The sequence below is a fragment of the Triticum urartu genome, chromosome 4A (genome assembly GCF_056163025.1).
Source record: "Triticum urartu cultivar PI428250 chromosome 4A, HENAU_Tu73, whole genome shotgun sequence".
In the NCBI taxonomy this organism is placed as follows: Eukaryota; Viridiplantae; Streptophyta; class Magnoliopsida; order Poales; family Poaceae; genus Triticum; species Triticum urartu.
In genome coordinates, this window is record NC_141876.1 from 213307029 (window position 1) to 213316089 (window position 9061).

The following is a 9061-nucleotide window of genomic DNA, read 5'->3' on the forward strand; positions in this document are numbered from 1 at the left end:
TGTGTACCTGGGACATCGTCGATTTCTTCTGAGTAGGCATCCCGTAAGAAAGAAAGGCAAGCATTTCTCCGGTGAGGCGGATCACTGGACGAAGCCTCGCCACCGTACTGGTGCTGATGTACATGATATGGTCAAGGATTTGAAGGTGGTCTTTGGAAAGGGTCCTGGTGGACAACCTGTTCCAAATGACGCTGACGGACGTGCACCCATGTGGAAGAAGAAATCTATAATTTGGGACCTGCCCTATTGGAAAGACCTAGAAGTCCGCTCCGCAATCGACGTGATGCACGTGATGAAGAATCATTGTGTGACCCTGCTTGGCTTCTTGGCCGTGTATGGGAAGACAAAAGATACACCTGAGGCACGGGAGGACCAGCAACGTATGCACGGAAAAGACGGCATACATCAGGGTCATGCAAGCTACACTCTTACCAAAGAAGAGAAGGATATCTTCTTTGAATGCCTGCTTAGTATTAAGGTACCGTCTGGCTTCTCGTCGAATATAAAGGGAATAATAAACATGGCAGAGAAGAAGTTCCAGAACCTAAAGTCTCATGACTACCACGTGATTATGATGCAACTGCTTCCGGTTGCATTGAGGGGGCTTCTACCAGAAAACGTTCGATTAGCCATTGTGAAGCTATGTGCATTTCTCAATGCAATCTCTCAGAAGGTAATCGATCCAGAAATCATACCAAGGTTAGAGAATGATTTGGTGCAATGTCTTGTCAGTTTCGAGTTGGTGTTCCCACCATCCTTCTTCAACATCATGACACACGTCCTAGTTCACCTACGCGAAGAGATTAACGTTTTGGGTCCTGTATTTCTACACAATATGTTCCCCTTTGAGAGGTTCATGGGAGTCTTAAAGAAATATGTTCATAACCGTGCTAGGCCAGAAGGAAGCATCTCCAAAGGCCATGAAAATGAGGAGGTCATTGAGTTTTGTATTGACTTTATTCCTGACCTTAAGCCGATTGGTGTTCCTGAATCGCGGCATAAGGGCAGACTGGATGGAAAAGGCATGCTAGGAGGGGAACAAATAATATGTATGGACGGACATTCTCTCACTGAAGCACACTACACAATTCTATAGAATTCCGCCTTGGTGGCTCCGTATATGGATGAACACAAGAATTTGATATGCTCCAAACACCCGGAGCGTCTGATGACTAGATTACACGTGAACAAACCAGGAGTTTCGCCAGCTGGTTGCAGACACGTACCATGCATGACACCTCTATTGAAGATGACCTGTACTTGTTGTCCTAGTTACCATCTTCGAATATAATGACTTTCAAAGGGTACGAGATAAATGGTAATACATTTTACACGATCGCCCAATATAAGAAGAGCACCCACCAAAACAGTGGTGTCCGTTTTGATGCAGAAACCAAGACAGGAAAGGAAACATATTATGGTTATATAGAGGACATATGGGAACTTGACTATCGATGTGGTTTGAAGGTCCCTTTGTTTCGGTGCAAATGGGTCAATATGACACGAGGCGGGGTAACAGAAGACCCGCAGTATGGAATGACAATAGTGGATCTCAACAATCTTGCGTATGCAGAGGAACCATTCGTCCTAGCCAATGATGTGGCACAGGTTTTCTATGTGAAGAACATGTCTACCAAGCCAAGAAAAAGAAAAGATAAGGAAGCGAATGCATCGTACGATGAGCCAAAGCGGCACATAGTTCTTTCTGGGAAGAGAAACATCATGGGAGTGGATGAAAAGACAGACATGTTAGAAGATTATGAAAAGTTTGATGAAATTGCTCCATTCACAGTGAATATTGATCCGAGCATCCCGTTAAATGATGAAGATTTTCCATGGTTATGGTGCAAAGGGACACACGCGAAGAAAAAGTTTCACACCCAAAGATCTGGGATGTGATCGGCTTCACTATCATCACTTTCTTCTGTGTTTCACACCCAGGAGGGAATCTCTGTAATAGTTAGGGTAGTTATGTGTTTTGGCATTTGAAACGCGAAGAAATTTTATGTGCAAACAAATTCTTTCATGCCTTTACTGATTTTTTTAAGCTAAATGACCCTGAAATTGAAAAGCATTTCAAAGGAACTCAGAAAAGGTTGAAAGTTGGCATGGTATCATAATTTCACCCACATAGCATGTGCAAAAAAGTAGAGAGGGTTACTGCAAAAACTGGATGCACTTCGTGTACTAAATGGACAATCTCTTTTGAAGTATCAAGGTTTCGGACGAAAACTCATCCGTTACAAAAGGCATTTCATTTTTTTAAATAACCTAAGCATTACCAAATTGAATATAATGATAAAACACACTAATATTAAACATAAGAAAAAAGAATCACTGAAAAATCTATTCTCAAAGTTAAGTTATTCACAAACTAGTGATTCACACAAATTTCAAATAAATCAAAATTTAAAATATTCAAATTTGTAAACAACCGGTACTAACATAAAGTTTGTAATTTTTTGTACCTAAAGCAAAAATATTCACAAAGAAACTCTAAATACAGAAAAAAACAACTCAAACAAAAATAAATAAAGCAAAAAAATAAGAAAAAAAAGCCCACCTACTGCGCCACAGCGGCCTGCATACGACTAGAAACCCAACCTATTGTTGGGCCAGGATGTAGGCCCGCAAAGGCCCAGTAGGCCCACAGGGCAGCACAGAACATTTAGGCCCGGTAGGCCTGCTTTGGAGAGGAGCTCGAGGGAGCTACCGCACTGGGGCTTATAAACCAGTGCGGACGCCCCTCGGCTAGTGAGGTGGGACTAAACATTTCGCACCGCACCTGCGCCAGTGCACCCCCTTTAGTGCCGGGTGGTAGCATCAATCGGTACTAAAGGGGGGGCCTTTAGTACTGGTTGGAGCCACCACCCGGCACTAAAGGGGGTGCGGTTCCCGCCGCTTGGCCTGCCCAAAACAGGCCTTTAGTACCGGTTGGTGGCTCCAACCGGTACTAAAGGTCCATCCTATATAACAAAACACTTCAAAAATTTCAGTTTCTCCTCTACTTCTTCTCCTCTACCCCATCGCCCGCCGCCCCCGTCTCCATAACCCTCGTCGCCGCCCCCGTCCCCGTCGTCGCCACCACGTCGTCACCGCCGCGCCATCCCGGCCCGTCCCGCGTCGTCCCCGTCCCCGTCGTCACCGCCGCGCCGTCCCGGCCCGTCCCGCGTCGTCCCCGTCCCCGTCATCGCCGCCCCGGCCCGTCCACGTCGTCGCCGCCCCGTCCCTGTCCCCGTCGTCGCCGCGCCCGTCGCCGTCCCGGTCGCCGCCCCCCGTCGCCTCTCGCCTCGCCGGTGAGCACACACACACGTAGCATTGTTAGAAATTTTTCTTTTTTTAGTTATAGAAATAGTTAGTTATATAGCATTGTTAGAAATGTTAGAATTGTTAGAAATTTTTCTATTTTTTAGTTATAGAAATAGCTAGAATTGTTAGAAATTTTTCTGTTTTTTAGTTATAGAAATAGTTATAAAAAAGTTAGAAATTTTTCTTTTTTTTAGTTATAGAAATATTATAAATGTTATACAAATGTTAGTTATATATATAGAAATGTTATAATTTTTTTCTTCTGTTTTTTAGTTATAGAAATATTAGAAATGTTATAGAAATGTTAGTTATATAGCATTGTTAGAAATGTTATAGGAATGTTAGTTATATAGAAATGTTAGAAATTTTAGTTATCAAAATCCAATCATTAAAAATGTTACTTTTTGCGGGCATATAGCTAGTATTTGTTCTCGACGATGCCCGGCCAGCATCCGCCGTCGACCCGTCCGCGACGATGTCCGGCTGACCCATGTCCGGGACTGGGTTCCGCCGGGCTGGCACTGGGAGGTGCTGCCTGGAGGGGCGCGCCGCTTGATGAGGAACCCGGCCCCGGGCCCCGTCGTCGACCCTGATCTCGTTTGGTGGCGTTTGCGTGGGCCAGTGTCGGTGCGGAGGGAGCCGGCCCCGCCGGAGGTGGTAAGTCGCCGTGTCAGGGAGGAGGACGAGCACGTCCATCGCTATGTGGTTGCGTTAGAGGGCGGCAGGTTCTCCAATACCTGGCAGTTTCTTCAGGGATCTCACTTCAGCTATAATCCTGTGAGGGTTCCTTCTCTTTGGGTGTCCACCGCCCGCGCCGCAGGAACCGCGAGTGTCCTAGATTCTTCTGTAGTATTCAATCTTTATTAGCTACCTAGCCAGTGATGTACTCGATATATAATATTTGAGACGATGTATTCGAGATTATATATTATTCGAGACGATGTATTCGAGATTATATCTATTATTCGAGACTATGTATTCGAGATTATATCTATTATTCGAGATGATGTATTCGAGATTATATCTATTATTCGAGACGACGTATTCGAGATTATATTCGATGATGCTTATTATGTACTATGATTGATTCAGTTTTTCCTTATTAATTGATTGCATCCATGCATTGTAATTTGAATATATTTCTTTTGGATTAGTTAAACAAAACGTATGGCCGACAATACCAGCAGAGAGAGAGAAGAGGCCCTGTTCAATATCATACGCAATCCTCGCGGGCGAGATGATGATCAGAATGAAGAAGATTATGACGGCTCCGAATATCTAAACAACACCGGGGAGGGTGATATGATGTTCGATCACGATGACTGAATTGATGAAGTCGTGAACTATGAACATGACGAAGAAAATGTTGATCTTGAAACAACAAAGACCGGCGAGGTATATATATTTATATAAGCAGGCATCTGGTGATCATCACATGTTTTATATGACTTGAAGATATATTAACGAATCGATCTTTCTTCTTTCAGCCATCCGGATCGAGCAAATCTTCAGGCAACAGGACGAAACGAGGCCCGAACAAAAAGTTGAAGGAGGGCGTAAAGTACAATATCGAGGCAATCAGACCTAATGGCGAACCATTCGCGCCTAAGAAGATTGCGGACAAGTTCGTTCGTCAGTGCGGAGTTCTTGTGAGGGACCAACTCCCGATCTCCCTTCAAGAATGGAGAGAGCCATCAAAGCCACGTCCAGGAGTTACTTCTGTCGACGACAGACAAAAACAGTTTCTTTGGGAAACGCTCATGGAACATTTCACCCTACCAGATCATTTCACAAATGCAGATGTGGAGGAAGTCAAGGACGCTTCTCTTAGGAAGATGGCGGTTGCATTCAAGAACCACAAGATTCGTGAATGGGCCAAGTACGTCAACGGAGGAAGGAAGACTCCAGTATTCGAGGGAACACTAGAGAACCAAAGTGCTCATTGGGACGATTTCGTGAAATTCAAGGATTCGGAATTATCTAAGGAACGGTCGAGAATAAACAAGGCCAATGCCGCAAAAAAGGATAAGTTCCATAAGCTGGGGCTAGGTGGCTATGCGGTGGGATTTCCTAAGTGGGATAAGTCTGAGAAAGAGATGCTGGATGCAGGTGTCACTCCAGAAACATTGCGCTGGCCCCCCAGGTGCAGGACTTGGTTCTATGCGCATGGGGGGGAGTTGGACCCGAAGAAAGGCAAAGTTTGCAAGAAGGCATGTCTAGACGGAGCCGAAGATAAGCTACTTGTTGCAATAGAAGAGGCTCCATCTGGGTTGTTCGAGCCCAACAGAGAGAACGACGAGCTTACACGTGCCCTGGGAAATCTTGAACACCCGGGAAGAACACGAGGCATGGGCGCTATTCCGTGGTATGAGGGGTTTTCGGACTGGAACGCCGACTACAGAACCCGTGCGAGAAAGAAGATTGCGGAGGAGAAGAAGAGGAAGATGGAGGAGGAGCAGAGGAAGCTAGAATATGAACGCCTTCAAGGCCTAGAATCAGCGCACGCGGACTTGGCAATCAAATTCCAGTGGCAGCAGGAGCAGATCGACTCACTTAGCCAGCAGAGGGGGTCTCAGCAGCTAGCAGATGATCCACCAATGGATAGCACCGTCCCATCCATGCCGAGAAGCAGCGTGGGTTCCGCCCTGGGTGACGCATTGCTGGATAGCTACCCAGTGGATGACATCATGGAGAACACTAACTGCGAGCTACACTTCAAAATGAAGAACATATCCATGAAGTTGGCGGACGCCCTTGCTTTTACAAATCCCCCTGAGGCAACCTTCCATTGCAACCCTATTCCAGCGGGCTATGCTCGTGTCTTGGTTGATGAGGTGGTGGACCAATATTCGGGGCTAGAGCTTGACATTCCTGGAGGTGACAATGAGCACACACTAGGAGAGGCCAACCATCGTATCATCCCATGGATAAAGGATTGTATCATCTTTCGAATGCCACCGACACCGCGTCATCCGACTCCTCGTCGCAGTCCGCCACCGAGTCAGCAGACTCCCGCTCCTCTAAGTCCACCAACGCGTCAGGCCACTCCTCCTCCAAGTCCGGCACAGCTTCAGGCCACTCCTCCTCCTCCAACTCAGCCACGTCAGCCGTCTTTGCCGCCTCAGCAATAACGGAAGAGAGCCGCCTCAGCTATGGTGCGTAGCGGTACAAGTCGAGGTAGTACTGCAGGTACAGGCGGAGGCAAGCGATTTCAATATGGTCCAAGCCTCGTGCCTCTTCCGCAGAGGCCTTACGACAAGTCCGAGGCGGAAAACGTAGCCATATCGAAGGCCGAGGTGGAAGCCCATTTCGCACTGAAACCGCCACCGCCGCCAAGGGAGAAAGTGCCTGTGGAAAAGATTGACCACTTCATTCGTATGGCTAAACCACCAGCTCCCAAGCCTGTTGACACAGACTATGAGCGCCACCTCAGGAAGTTAAATCGAGCACGTCTACAGAAAGAGGCGAGCTCGAGCAAATCAGCTGGCAAAAGGAGCGGTAAAACTGTTCCCCAGTTGGGAGAACAGGCTGCGCAATCAATCCCCCCGCTTGTTGTGCCAACAACACATGAGAGTAGGCGTGCCCAATATTATTGTGGGCAAACCGTTAACGTTCCCGGGGTGGGCGATGTGGTAATAACAGAGGAGCATATTACGCAGGCTCAATCGATCAGGATCACTGTTGGACAACTCCTCGATATCGAGCCCATGTCTCCGACTAGAGAGGAGGAAATAAAACGAAAATATGCCCAGGGCCAACCTTTGGTCGAGCCAGAGGAGGTCAATAAGCTCCCAACAAGAATGTATGAATTGCATCAATGGTACATGGACATTACCAAGATTTCCAATCGAGAGTCCCTCATGGTGAATGTCAATGAGGAGCATTACTACCATAAGAAAGCTGTGACTGTTGAGTATTCAGAACTTTTTCAGCTATACAATAAAGACGCACTTGACAAATCTATCGTCAGTTGCTATTGTCTGTAAGTGATTCCTTTCTATAATTTAAGTCTCAAGCTAGCTGATCATTTTGATCAATCATTACCTGTAATTATCCTCACTATATTCTTTTCTGTGGTATTATGCAGGATGAAGATTTATGAAATGAAAAAAGGTGGACGCTATGGCATTGGGTTCATTGACACAAATACCATTAATGAATACACATGGAAATTAGATCCATATCACGCATAATGTGTAGAGGAAAGCATGCTACAGTTCTTCAAGGAACTCAAATACAATGAAGATATACTACTTCCTTACAACTTCCACTGAGTCACACTGTCTTGTACTACAAATTCTGTTTTTCCCTACTAGCTATAGCTACATGTTTTTGCTTACATATGCCCGCTTAATTAAGACATGCAAACGTGTGTGCATGCAGATATCACTGGATCTTGTTAATCATTAAAGTTGATGAAGGAACAGTTGAAGTACTAGACTCGCTACTTAAGAAAGCAAGTGACTACACCATCGTGAACGGGATAGTCAATAGGTAATTTCAATCATTATTAACTATATCTCGGCCTATTTAATTATTTCGTCATTTCCTGATAACAACTATTTAATAACCCATTTATTCATTTTCTTTGTCGGCGGGCAGGGCTTGGGCAAAGTTCATCAGGGTCACTGCAGGCCCATGGAAACAAAGTCTGAAATGGTATCGACCCAAGGTAAGTAATTAAGTAGTACTAGCTAGCTGCCATCTCTTTAATTATCATGTTTGATTAATTATTATCTGATCAAAATTCCATTCTTGTAAAGGCCCTGAGGCAGGCGCCGGGGAATGATCTATGTGCATACTACATTTGCGAGAACATTCGCATGATGGCGTCCGAAAGGAGCAAATCTCAAAGACAGGAGTGGGTACGATATCGATTGTCAGAACACCATTCAAATTTTTTACACCATTATCGATATCTAGTCACACAACTAATACACATGCATATTGATCTCCTTCTTAACAGTTCAAAGAGGTGCGGGAAAAGCTCCTAGCACAGGACCGCATAGAAGAAATTCAAGAGGAAATAGCTGGATTTTTGCTCGACCAGGTCATAGATCCCAAAGGAGAATACTATTACCCGCTACCGCCCCCATTAACCACTTCCAATTGTTATCGTGCTCCGAAGGCACCAATTAGCTAGGCTAATGCCACTGGCTCCGAAGGCACCAATTAGGAGAAATTGTATATATATACATGTGTGTATATATGTGTGAATTAATTAATGGTGGTTGTGAGACATTCGATGATATATATATATTATGATCGGTTCTACTAGAAAATCTATTTGTATATATGCATAACATGTACAATATGTAGTATCGTAAAATACCAGCAAACGAAAAAGAATTAAATGGAAAACACAAAATTAAATGAAAAAGAAATCATAAACCCAACCCCCCCCCCCACATTTTAATACCGGTTGGTGACACCAACCGGTACTAAAGGGCTCCCTGCCCCCGAAGCTGGCTCGTGCCACGTGGTTGCCCTTTCACACCGGTCCGTGCTGAACCGGTACTAAAGGGGGGGGGGCTTTAGTGCCTACATTTTAGCGCCGGTTACCAAACCGGCACTAAAGGGCCTGATGAACCGGTGCTATTGCCCGGTTCTTCACTAGTGTGATGATGTCATGTCCATGGGGATGGCCGCACAATGCTCCACATCATTGCCTCCTCTTGGGAAATATCCACTGTCAGATCGATATCCTCATCACAATGGATGGGAGATAGGTCCTTGACATTGAAGTTGGCTC